The sequence below is a fragment of the Centruroides sculpturatus genome, unplaced genomic scaffold (assembly GCF_000671375.1).
Source record: "Centruroides sculpturatus isolate CEXI.00-Female unplaced genomic scaffold, Cexi_2.0 scaffold528, whole genome shotgun sequence".
Classification (NCBI taxonomy): Eukaryota; Metazoa; Arthropoda; class Arachnida; order Scorpiones; family Buthidae; genus Centruroides; species Centruroides sculpturatus.
Window position 1 is genome coordinate 157,793 of NW_019384819.1, and position 13,329 is coordinate 171,121.

At 29.5% G+C, this 13,329-nt stretch overlaps 1 protein-coding gene and 1 non-coding gene across 9 annotated transcripts in view; one reads left to right on the plus strand and one right to left on the minus strand.

Annotated features, from left to right (window-relative positions):
* Positions 1-7,451: 7,451 nt before the first annotated feature.
* Positions 7,452-13,329, plus strand: part of LOC111629910 — a 15,185-nt gene continuing 9,307 nt past the window's right edge. For 3 of the 8 annotated variants that reach the window (XM_023373849.1, XM_023373850.1, XM_023373848.1), the window contains exon 1: positions 12,473-12,637. The gene's annotated coding sequence lies outside the window, so the exon portion shown is untranslated. Of the gene's footprint in view, positions 7,497-11,932; positions 12,085-12,255; positions 12,346-12,450; positions 12,638-13,329 lie in introns of those variants that run through there. The other 5 variants (XM_023373854.1, XM_023373851.1, XM_023373853.1 and 2 more) reach the window with 5 other exon arrangements.
* Trnae-uuc lies at positions 11,133-11,204 on the minus strand. The gene has a single exon. It is a non-coding gene; the product is annotated as a tRNA-Glu (tRNA).

Here is a 13,329-nt window from a genome sequence, read left to right on the forward strand (position 1 = left end):
ACCAAAATTTGTGCGCACACTATTCAAAGGAAAGAAATTTTGCAAAGAAAAATTTTAGTCCCAATTCCACTAGAGCAGAGGTGACGAACCTATGGCACGTGTGTCCAAAGTGGCACGTCGAAGAAATCATCCAGCACGTAACGTATTATACAGTTTTGGCTTATCATCTTTTTCAATCAGGTTCTTTACATTCACTCTAATTACAGCATATTATTTTACTCGTATTTATTTAAATATAGTTTTTTAAAACTCTTTTTGCCCTGTGGACACTAAGAGGACTTTTTTATTTTGCAAACCCACAATGGGACAGCCAGGTGTTGAAGAATGGATCATCACCTGAAAATTTTCTGGGGTTTTGATCTCGGGTCCACAAGAGCGATAAGCTACCACTTTGACTGCTCGGCCATTTGGTCAAATTGAAATATAATTACTTGAAGTATAAAACTTCTGCACGCATAAACATTTTTAAAGAAAAGTATGCTTAGTATGCTTACTATGTGGCATGCAGATTCAAAAAGGTTCGCCATCACTGTACTAGAGGGTAAGTGGCACTGCAAAACAAAACAAAATAGAAACACAATGGAAAAGAATTTTGTTTGAATGGGGACATACCAATATATGCTCTACAGATTACTTAGCATGCAGGGGATGTTGTTCAGTGTGCTCTCCATCATTTAGGTGTAAGTTTTGAAGATGATGCACAGTGTGTTCAATGGCTGACTGCAACTATTCTCTCATGATGGAACATGCACAGTAATTCTGACCTTTGTCTACCAATGTTGCAACATTACCATGATAAATAGCAGCCATAGCATTATTGTGATTTTTGTAATGCATTTGTAATGCTATTAATGATTTTTGTAATGCTGGAGTATGCATTACTTGTAAAAGAGTTTTACAAGTAATGCATACTCCAGCAAAATGATGACCATTGTAGCTGTATCTTGTAAGAATGGCATGCAATAGTTTCAGCATTTTCTACCCAATCTTGGCTGCATTCCTATGCATATCACATTCCTTCACTTGTGGTGCTATTTACCCTATATCAGACAATTTTGGAACTAAAATTTTTCTTTGCAAAATCCTTTTCTGCATCCTTTGAATTGCATGTACACAAATTTTGTTGCCAATTAGTTTATTAGTTGGAGCTATAAAGTTGTCTTATTTAGAGGAATATAATTATTATCACACTGTATTTTGCAACTCTGTTCTTAAGCAATTTAGAAAAATTGTTGCCATGCAGTTTCTGTTTTATAATTTGTATATGTCATTATTTTCTACTGAAATGGAAAGTGCATGGCAATAATTTTTCCAAGTTGCTTAAGAACAGAATTGCAAAATATATATAATTTTGTTTTTAACAATTTTGTGTTATTTTTCTTGGGGAAAATATCTGTTAACATCAAAAGACAGTTTCAATTGAAACATTAGTCACTGACATGCAAGAATTGTTTTCACCATTCAAAAAACTATTATTCACTCATCAAGTTGATATTATTCAATGTAGATATTGTTTTTATGAGCCTGAAAGTGTATTTTGATATACAATGTATTCAACAGCAGAATATAATGTCTATCATGGAAGTCTAACTTTACACCACATTCTTCCAAACCCTATAAGTTGTGCTGTTAAGAGACCATTTCATTATGTTTATTATGTATCCTGTGCTTATAAGCATAGAAATGAGTTCACAAAACAAAATTATCTTTGTTGTTTGATTTTATTTGGTATTAAACATTAAGTTAAACCAGCGTTTCTCAAAGTGGACGATAATGCANAAGTTGTGCTGTTAAGAGACCATTTCATTATGTTTATTATGTATCCTGTGCTTATAAGCATAGAAATGAGTTCACAAAACAAAATTATCTTTGTTGTTTGATTTTATTTGGTATTAAACATTAAGTTAAACCAGCGTTTCTCAAAGTGGACGATAATGCCGAAATAAATAAAAGTAAAATAAAATAAAGTAAATAAATTTTTTATTTGTATTCTCAATTTATTCAATTTTATGTATTTAAATAATTCTCGTTTAGAACACAATATTTAAATGTTAAAGAATTCTATTCAAAATGTATTTGATTCTGAAGGTGGCTACACAGATAGCTGAAAGCATTAGATGAATTAAAAATTAACTGCTGGAATAGGTTTTTTTTTAAGTACAAGCAAAAGTGTTTAATGCTACCGTTGCAAACTCTTTTCAACATCAAAGTCAAAATTAATATTGGCATGGTGCAGCTTGCCATAAAACACCAACCAACCAATCAACCATCTAAATTAATAACTGATTTGCAAAATTGGAGATTAATTACTGTTATTTTAAACAAAAACGTACTTACTCGTGCCTCTAACTGGTGTGTAGAAATACAAAAATAAATAATTTTGTAAAAACAAACATTTTCCAAACACCTTCCATGTCCTTCTTCAGGTAAAACANTTAACCCCTTCTGGGTTCTTCTTCAGGTAAATCAGCTGGATCGAACACAAATATGAATATTGTTTACTTAATTGAATTTGAATATTTTTGAATCATTCTTTGTTATACCTGCTCTAACTATTTTTCTGAATGAGAGAGACTAATTGATCAGAGTATATATTTTTCTTTTCTGAACAAGAGGCTGAAGTAGCCAGATTGTACAGTTTTTAGTTGGACTAACTTTTCTAGAAAGGTGAAATTGAAGTGCAAATGTTGTAGAATAAAGATATGTAGATGTTGAATTTTATCACCTCCTTTCTCCTCTTATTAAATATTTGTTAAAAAGTCATTTTTTTATACAAATAAATATTAATGTAAGTTAAATATTAAAAATACTAACTATATAAGTATTTGGGTAAATGCCCAGGGCTCCTTTCAGAGCAGAGTAGGGTACCCCCTATGAGTGCCTCTGCCCCCCATAAAATGACTTGGTTTTTAATTTTGCCGGAGTTGGCCTATTAAAATTATCAGGAGCCAGGGTTGGAGTCAAGTGTTTTTTACCGACTCCGCAGTCCTGTTTAATATACAAATATTTTTCAAGTGTCAAGGAGTCAGATATGTTCAATGTTAAGCATTTTAAAAATCAAAATATAGTAGAAACATTTCATTTATTATAACTGTAGATATTGTCAGTCATCTAATGCCATCAAAATTAAAGTTAAATATACTTATAAAACTGATTATTGTAATCAGAACTTTAGTTATACATTTTTTACAGTAAACATTTTAAGACATATTTACACTATCAGGCTCAATATACAGCTGATTATGCACAATTATTATCAGTCTTAATCAGTGGTTTAAACATGAATTGTTTTAATAATTACACACATTTTAAATAATTAATAGTCATTTAATCACTATATGAGAAATGTAAGCAATTTGAACTGCTATATTGAAAGCATTGGCTTTCAATATATGTATATTTTTATATGTTCTAATATAGTAAATATTAAACTTTTAAATTGTAATCTGAGATGTTATAAGATCAGTTACAGATAATTGTTATTTAATCTGTGACCTAGAATATTTGTTCCTTAATGAAATTTTAATATCTGCAGGAAAAAAAATTACAAATTGGATGTTGTTCAGTGTGCTCTCCATCATTTAGGTGTAAGTTTTGAAGATAATGCACAGTGTGTTCAATGGCTGACTGCAACTATTCTCTCATGATGGAACATGCACAGTAATTCTGACCTTTGTCTACCAATGTTGCAACATTACCATGATAAATAGCAGCCATAGCATTATTGTGATATTTGTAATGCTATTAATGATTTTTGTAATGCTGGAGTATGCATTACTTGTAAAAGAGTTTTACAAGTAATGCATACTCCAGCAAAATGATGACCATTGTAGCTGTATCTTGTAAGAATGGCATGCAATAGTTTCAGCATTTTCTACCCAATCTTGGCTGCATTCCTATGCATATCACATTCCTTCACTTGTGGTGCTATTTACCCTATATCAGACAATTTTGGAACTAAAATTTTTCTTTGCAAAATCCTTTTCTGCATCCTTTGAATTGCATGTACACAAATTTTGTTGCCAATTAGTTTATTAGTTGGAGCTATAAAGTTGTCTTATTTAGAGGAATATAATTATTATCACACTGTATTTTGCANATGGTAGCTTTAAAAATGAAAAAAAAAAATCAAAAATATTTGATAAAATGGATTTTGGTATTTTGTTACTATTTAATTTATTCTATTTTATATCAATTACAATCAATGAAATTTTCTGAAATGATAAAATATATCTTTAAAAATTCATCATTTTCAGAAAACTTTGAAAATGCAGTTAGTTTTATTTTCTTTTAAATATTAGAATTGCCAATTCTTTTCTAACATTTTATAACAAAAATCACTAAATATATCATAGGAATTTTTCTTACCTAAAATCTGAATGGACGTTTATTACTATTGAAAAACAAAAATTGTGGAAAATAAAAAGTAAGGCAAAAAATATCAATTAGCGAAATTAACGTAAAGACAAAATAAATTATAATTTTGTCTTCTATAATTTTTATAAAAATTAATTATTAGCTTGTTTTCAACCTACAATTGTAACATCCAGCATTTTATTGTTCTATAACATGTTTAAAACCTTAGTGTTAACATAGCATTTGAACAAGAGAGAAATCTTTCTTTTTATACATTAAAATATCTTAGGTTGTTTTGATTTTATGATTTTTTCAGAATGAATACGATAAAAGACTAATAATAATAATCTTAGCATGTATGATCTACTTACACAGCTTGCATTGATCGACTTACAAATTGAAGTGAACATATGAAAAAATTAGTTTATTTTCATGTTTTTGAAACCTTTTTGAATATATTGAAAATTAATATGTCACTTAACTTTATAGTTTATTAGTGAATCAAATATTAGACATAAACATACATTTATGCCAGCAGGTAAAACAATATATTAGTAAATTCTTTAATATAATGTACATTTATGTAGTTTTTTAGAACAGAATATTAACGTAAGAAATGAAAATTCTTTTCTATAATATAGAGAGAATATTTTGTGTTGCAATCTTTCCATAATATAATCCTTTTATTTATTTTAATATATACAACAAAAAGTATGGAAATGTAATATAAATAATTTCCTATGTTTTAACTCAGGTATTTTGTACAAATAAAAATAGAACAGTGCTAAAAACCAAAAATATCTATCAACATATTAACTAATTACTGTTTTAGGATTTCTATATGTTTTAAAGCATTGTTGTTATTTATCACAAAAAAAATTATCAAAAGTAAAAACTACAATCTAGTAGTTAAAATGTTTTTGATGCCACCTGCAGCAAGAGAGAGTATATTGTAAGTCAAATTATAATCTCTTAATACTTGATATACATGCAAATTCAATACAATTCAATTCTTATTAAATTTGATGTACGGTAGTAATTTTTATAGGCAAGATTCAAATAATAATATAAATGGCATGATATATATATATATATATACATACATATACCGTGCAATTTATTTATTTAAATTTAATAAAAGATGGTGCATAACACCTACCACTAGTGACAGATTATTTAGAAATTAATTTAAAATAATCACGGAGAAGTGGTTGATTTAATATGGCAGTCATTTGGCACAATGCAATTTGTTTCAGTTCTCATAAAGTTTGCTTTTAAATATAATGTATAGGTTTGTTCTATAATCTGCAATATTTAACAAAGAATTCAAAAAATGTTTCATTTTAATCATGAAAATCTGTGTATTGTAAAGTTTTTATATTCTCATTTTCACAATATATAATTTGTGACCAGATGACCTTAATTAAGGCAATAAAGATAGCTTACACTCTGGGGGACCAGAGTTTTTCATGGGCTGTTTCTCCTGATGTATCAGGACAAATAGCCCATGTAAAACTCTTTCCATCATAAACCCAATTAAGAACCCTCAGTCAGAGTTTATGTATACTGTATATATAAAAATTTCCTCAACTTTTGACTATATTTTGAAGAAATTTATATATATGTATAGAAGAGCCAATGCCAAGTTTACAAAGTTTCTAAAGCCAATTACTCAAAAGTCACTTTTGACATTAGCTCTCTCTCACTTTTTATACACAACATTCCAAGAATTATTTAACAATAATAACTGATTATTAATGCAATAAATTTTTATTTATACATTTAATTCAAATTTTTGTATTTATGGATAAATGAAACGTTTTTAATTATACAAATATATATAATGTATACACGTATATATATATACATCAAAAATATCAAAAATTATAAAAAAAACTATTTTCACATTTACATTAATGTGACTGATTAAAACTTTTTTTTATCAAAAAAAATCATAATTGTTTCATTGGAATTAAAACTTTTGTTTCAAACTTGAAACATTTATAATTCTAATCCGTTTTAGATCTGCGCGTTTCAGCAATGTTGGTATTTTTTCTCGACTTCAATTTCTTCCTCTTTTCTTCGGCTTCTATGTGTTTGGCGAGTTTCCACGAAAGGATTGCACTTATTAATAAGAACGGAGACAGACACAAAAGGACATAATATATGAATTCCATGGGTGACTCCGCAGCCCAACGAACAAAATAATCTAACCATTCCTTCCAATCGAACATCTTGCTTCCTACATAAAAACAACATATAGTATGAGTCATACAAAAATTTAAAAATTGATGTTGCAATCCAAGTTTAATCTCATGTAATGACACTTCTTTAGTCATCATTTTTAAGTATTGATTATTTAACAATTTTAATACTGTTTAAACTCATTTAAAGAATGTTATATAAGTAAAATTTTAAGTAATTTATCAAAAATTACAAATGAAAAATTGGTACTGAATTTTTTTTAATGTATGAAGATTTAATTAGAAATTAATTCATTGATGTATTAACAGAAATGCAAATTCGGTAGGAGTTACTTTTAAGTAATTCGTACGTATATAAATATATAGATATTGACCTGGAAATTCCTTCAATCTAACGTGATTAACCTTTCTCATTACCCAACCTATTTTTCCATCGATTTAATTGATTTTAAAATATTTCGTTTGTCTCATTATAAGTATTAGAGCGATTGGCGAATGATCTTACCTTTAACTTTCGTCACGGATTTATTACAAACGTTGCCAAATGAACACCAGTAAACGTTAACTAAACGGCAATATCAACATACCCCCATTTTACGGATTGATTTACATGCTTCGAATTCTTCAGTGTTGCCAATATATATTTAAATTTGAAATTGTGAAAATACATATTAATAAATAATAATAATATAATAAGCAATTAAAAATATAGTATACAATAATAATTTTAATATCAAAAGTAAAGCTTAAATTAGTGAATCATTTTTTAATTATAGGGTACTGTATTTAATTTTTTCATAATTCTATCCTGTGGTCATTTAGAGGACAACGTTAGTATATAATTAACGGGCGAGCGGTCAAGGTGGGAACCTACCTCTCTCGGGATCCGGGATCGAATCCGGACGGGTCGAAAAAGTCCCAGGAATTTTTCAGATGGTAGTCCTTTTTTTTTATTTTTTATTTTTTTTACTCTTTCCGCCCTGTGGGCACTAAGAGGACCTCTTTTTGCAAGCCCATTATGGGTTCGGCCAGGCCCACAATGGGGCTGCCGGGTGGTGAGGGACGGGGCCCGACATATCTGAACGGACCACCCCCCGAAAAATTCGTGGGGATTTTTTCGACCCGTTCGGATTCGAACCCGGGTCCCCCAGAGCGGTAGGCTGCCATTTTGACCACTCGGCCATCCGGCCGCTCAGATGGTAGTCCATCCGGATATGTCGGGGGACCCGTTCCCCACCGCCCGGTCGCCCCATCGTGGGCCTGGCCGAACCCATAATGGGCTTGCTGTAAGAGGCCTTCGTAATTTAAAAGTGTATAAATAATTGAAGAAACTACTAAAATAAATTAAAAGTGTTTTCACATTTCGTTTTTGAGGCGGGTGAGAGCCTTCAAATAGCCTAAAGAGGAAAAAAAAACACTAAGACTGTTATATTCCCGAGACGTAAAAAAGGACAAAATGTGAAGACACTTTAAATTTATTTTAGTTGTTTTTTTCAATTATGTGAATTTTTAAATGTATTTATCGTCCCGGTTACTCTATTAATTAAATTAATTTCTTAAATCTGAATTCTTGATAGATTATTTTTTTCAGTATTTAAACTATTTATTATTGTTAATAACAAATATTGAATATATCCTAAAGTATTGGACGTTTATAAATTCACATGTTGTTGTTAGTTGGAGAAAAATATTTCATCGGAAACGTATTGTTTGGAAATAATTTCAATTTCAGGATACCAAACCACTGAATGCTGACTATAAATCACTTAGCCAAAATATTTAATGATGAAGAAGAGCAGCTGAAAATATACGTAAAATGTTGCAGTGAAATCATTTTTTGGAAATAAATGCATTGATATATACAATAACAATTTTGTTGAAAATTGCTCCAGTAATGGGGCAAGTAGCAACCAAATTGCTATTATACTGTACATACATTTGAACTGGTCTGGTATTTTCAGCTGTAAAAAAGTTGAATAAAGAGTATTCAGTTTAAAGGATTGTACTCGTTTGTAGATAAATATAAAAGATAACTAGATTTGCTTATCAAATGTATATGTTTTCATATATTTAATATAAAATTCAGTGGTGTGCCGTGACTTTTGATGATAGGGAAGCTGTGTTTCTGTAATAAGCCGACTTCCAGGGGCAATCAGTTAATTCTTTAAATGTATTTTTAATAGATTATTTATCTTACGTAATTAATAAATAAACAAGTTCAATATAATTACCTCTGCTATTAGATCCAATATATTTCATATGCCCTCTAAATGCCAATTCTTGCTTTGATAAAAACATATAGCATCTATTTATTTAGATATAATATATCTATTACCCATAATTATCTCGTTACAATTTTCAATATTTATTTTATATTATTTACTAATGTTAAATTCTATTCCGCTTCGATTTCCAAATTGCTTCAAATACGAAAGAATCGACGATTTTTCGTGTCTTTTGCCAGCTAAATTGTCAAAGACATTCTTATTCCACACACTAATTTCACTCTGTAAATGCATTTTTATGCATTTACAGAGCCATTTTATCGTGAAAATATCGAACAAATTTTTTTATTGAAGCGTTTATATTTAACTTAGGCATTGGCCTTTCTCTTTTAATAATGTTTTCTTTTTCATTATATGATCTCGAGCCAAAACTTTTTTAAAATAAATTTTCAATATCGCAATTACATTCCGAATCGCTAGCCACGATATAAGGGCTAAAATTAAAAATAAAATTATAAAAACTTACTTGGTGAAATAAAATGTGTGGTGGATATACATACCTGGTACAAAACATTCTTCAATTGTATGAATATACTTTTAAAGAAAATTATAATTAAATATAGCTTTGTAATGAAACGTACATAAAAATAACATAAAATATTCTTTACTCTTTAAATCTTAACCACTTAGTCAAATAGCTCCCTACGAGTGGAATCAGAGACGGTCCTGCTAGGTGTGCGGTGTGTACTGTACATGCACGCGGGCTGCCAAATCCCGAGGGTGCCGATACCCTCGGGATTTGGCAATGTCAAATGCTTCTTTTGTCGCATCACTAATATACCTCAAAAGACGCGACAGGGTTCTTGTAAATTTTAAACGTTTCTCACCATAGCTGTAAAAGTCTAAATATGTTAAACTTAATAGATTGTCCGTCGTTTGTTTTCTAACTAATTCGTTTTAGGACCAGGTGTTGTCCACGGAAATTTCCAAAATTTACAACTTTTCGGTCACTCTCGTTGAACTGGAAAAATGTCTGTCTTTATTACATCTAATATTTCGAAGAAATCAGTCCCACTGTATTCGGCTAGAGATTGGTTCGGTTAGGCTTTTGTTTAAGTAAAATTTCGGCTCTTTCGTCAGGGTTTTGTTTATGTCCCCAATTCCCTAATCGCTTAATTATTTAACTACTTCTTAAGTAGAAATAAGTCGAAACCGGTTACTTTGTACTCGAATATTTGTAGTCTCGGAAAAAAGTGGAAAGACAAATTTTTATGACAAACGGATACATAAATCGTAAATTTAAGGAAAATAAATTCTAGAGCTTTTTCTGTACGTCGTGCACCTCTCATTAAATTTAGTTGTAAATGATGCTGTCAAAGTAACAGTTAATTTTTTTAACATTGTACAAGAATTGTACACGTTTTTTTCTACATCCCCTTAATTAAAGATGGGACATACGAAATCGTAGTATCACTGGTTTAACATTGAAATCCGTGAGTAATATAAAATCGGAGAGCGGAATAAAAATATCAAATATTTTAATGGAATTTTTTAAACTCCTGTCGACTATACAGTACTGTCGTAAAAACATACCAGTAAATTCTTATCGGTTGGGTTAAGTTATAAATCTACTCGCGATTCGCGTAATCGAGAGAGGGCGGCCAAATATCTAGCGAGCGGGCTGCTAACAGCCCAGGACCGGTCCTGGATAGAATTGGATGCGGTTTACGTGTAGCATCCACCCGAAGTCCTAGGCTTCCACCAGCTAAACCGGGTGAGGTTGGTGCTCTGTAAAGCGCATGCGCGAATCTGGCTTTTTAGATGCTGACAATACAACGCTTCCCCTCCGCCATTAATATTCGAATATACAATAGCAATCTTATTTTTTTTCACGTGTAGTATAGAAAATTTGTAATAAGATACTAATTATATATTAATTGTAATTATATGGTTATAATAAAATATTGTGCGATTATTTTCATATAATTAAAATTAATACGTATTTATTTTTTAGAAAATACAAGGGAAGCGGCGCATCCACCGCTTTTAATGATGGCACGCTACTGATAAAATTAGAAATAAAATTTTCGAAACCTGTTGCAACTCACACAAGTCTCTATATTTTGATTCTTTTCTTTCTGGTGGCACTAGAGGCTCTTTTAATTATACTTTTCGTGGGTTTGGCAAAGCTCAGAACAGGTGCGACCAGGTGATGAAGTGCGGAGGCCGGGACAAATCTCCCATGAAAAATTCCTTGGGTTCGTTGCTCTCCCTCACCATAGCCTAACACGTAGCTAGATGACCAGGGTAGTAAATAATCTAGCCTTAAAAAAAAAAAATAAAAACTTTCCCATGCCGGGAATCGAACCCGGGCCTTCTGGGTGAAAGCCAGATATCCTAACCACTAGACCACATGGGAATACGTTATGCAGTAATGTTAAGTCTGTAGATATCATTATAGAAATTACAGGAGAAATTATCTCTGATGATACTGTAGTCTGATCATATTTTTTATAATGATAACATTTAGTTAACGACGAAATTATATGATGAAAAAAATTTCTTATATATATATATATATATATAGGCTTATATACATAAATTTTTTATTAATAGGCCTAATCATTTTTCTTTCTAGTTTCTGTAATTTTTCAAAACTTTTTAAATTTATTATTTTATTCTATTTGTGATTAGGAGAATTATTATCTAAACAGAAGTTGGATGAGTAAATTTTCTTCTACAAATTGTACATTTTAATTTTTTATGCAAATTTTTATTATTTACTTTGTTATTATCGACATTATACAACATATTCTATTGTAGAATTAATAAAGATTAACGAGATAATTGTAACGTATTCACTAAAACATGAGTTAATACAGGAATGAACTGAGAAATTAATTTTTTGTTGTTAATACGATTTCTCTATCTAAAGACGAACTTAAACGTATTAAACTTATTAATCACATATTAATAACCACTTCAGAATCACCGTTATTGATTTATGAATGTAACTCAATACTGTATACCAATTACATAAGTAATAATTGATTAAAAAAATATAAAATTGAGTAATTCTATGAGTAACATTACGTAAATGAGCATTCTGTAAACAGCATAACACATCCAACGAAGTGCATCGCCAACTCAAAACCGGTTAAAGACACCCACATTGCAGACGTCTATCTTCGCTGCTTTTGTCGTCTGCTGAAGTGAATTACTTCACAGAATTAACACCCATCAATAAGTGAATCTGCATTACATTTTTCACACACCTGCTGCAAGAACTGCTTGTTTTGGTAGGTTCCTACATCTTCTATAAATTCCATTAATTATCAATATTAATTTAATAAAATTAAAAACTGCTGTATTATCCTATATATTTATTATTTATATTATTTACTACGTCATTGCTCATTTTATATCATTAACAATAGAATATTACTACTTAGTTTTTTATTAATATAATTGTAGTATTTAAATATGACTAGTTATTAATTAATTTTTCATTATTATTTTATTTTTTCTAATGGAGGAACGAGACAATTAGTATCGATCAGGTAGAGTAACTAGAAAAAAATTATATATATAATATATATTTTTAAATATATAACTTAGCTTTTGATCGTTATAAAAAAATGATTAAATTTTGAATGGATGCATGCAAGAAAAAGATAGAAATCTAATTAATATATTGCACAACGTCAATAATTGAAAGTATTCTTGTTGTTTTCATTGTCTAATTTGTTTTTACTTTCCTGTTACTGGATACTTTCACACGCATTCCACGGGCCACCTGTTATAATGACCTGCATCTATTTATCTTCAATTATTTTCTAATTTCAAAATAAGGTGAATCCGTAACATTATTGTTTCTTCTTTAATTAATTCTATGTGTAGTTTGTATTTTTCACAAGTTCACAATCGTCCAAGTTTCAAAGGCGTTTTAGGGTTTATAGGTTACTTAGACAAATCTTTTATATAAATATTTTAATTAATATATATTTTTCTACATTAATATTAACATAATAGGTTTGGTATTATATATATATATATTTATTTATTTATTCAATTTTGTTTAATTATGTAAATAGTCACTCTTTTAACTTGAGATGCGTGGGTCAAATTTGACCTTCTAAATCTTTATTATTATTATTTTTTCATTTTGACTCACGAGTATTGATCATAAATTCAAATTTTTTTCGTCACTGGAATGAAAAAAAAAATAAATTTTTTTTGTGTACGTTTCCTGTTCTTTCTTACGTTTAAAGCTCTTTCTAATTAACTGGATTCTTATTTAAATACAACTTAATAATTATTTTATAAACACACGAACAAAAGTATAATTTTAAGATAATAAATGTTATATTCTTTTCTTAAGAATTAATATTTCTATCCATTATTATGTACAGTCGAACCTCCAATAAAGGCTATCTTTAAACAGCAGCAATTTTTTCACGAACTTTTATTTTAAAAAACGTATACAAAATAACCTCCGAACAACGGCCACTGATGGAAACAAAAAGAAAAAAAAAAAAAAAAAG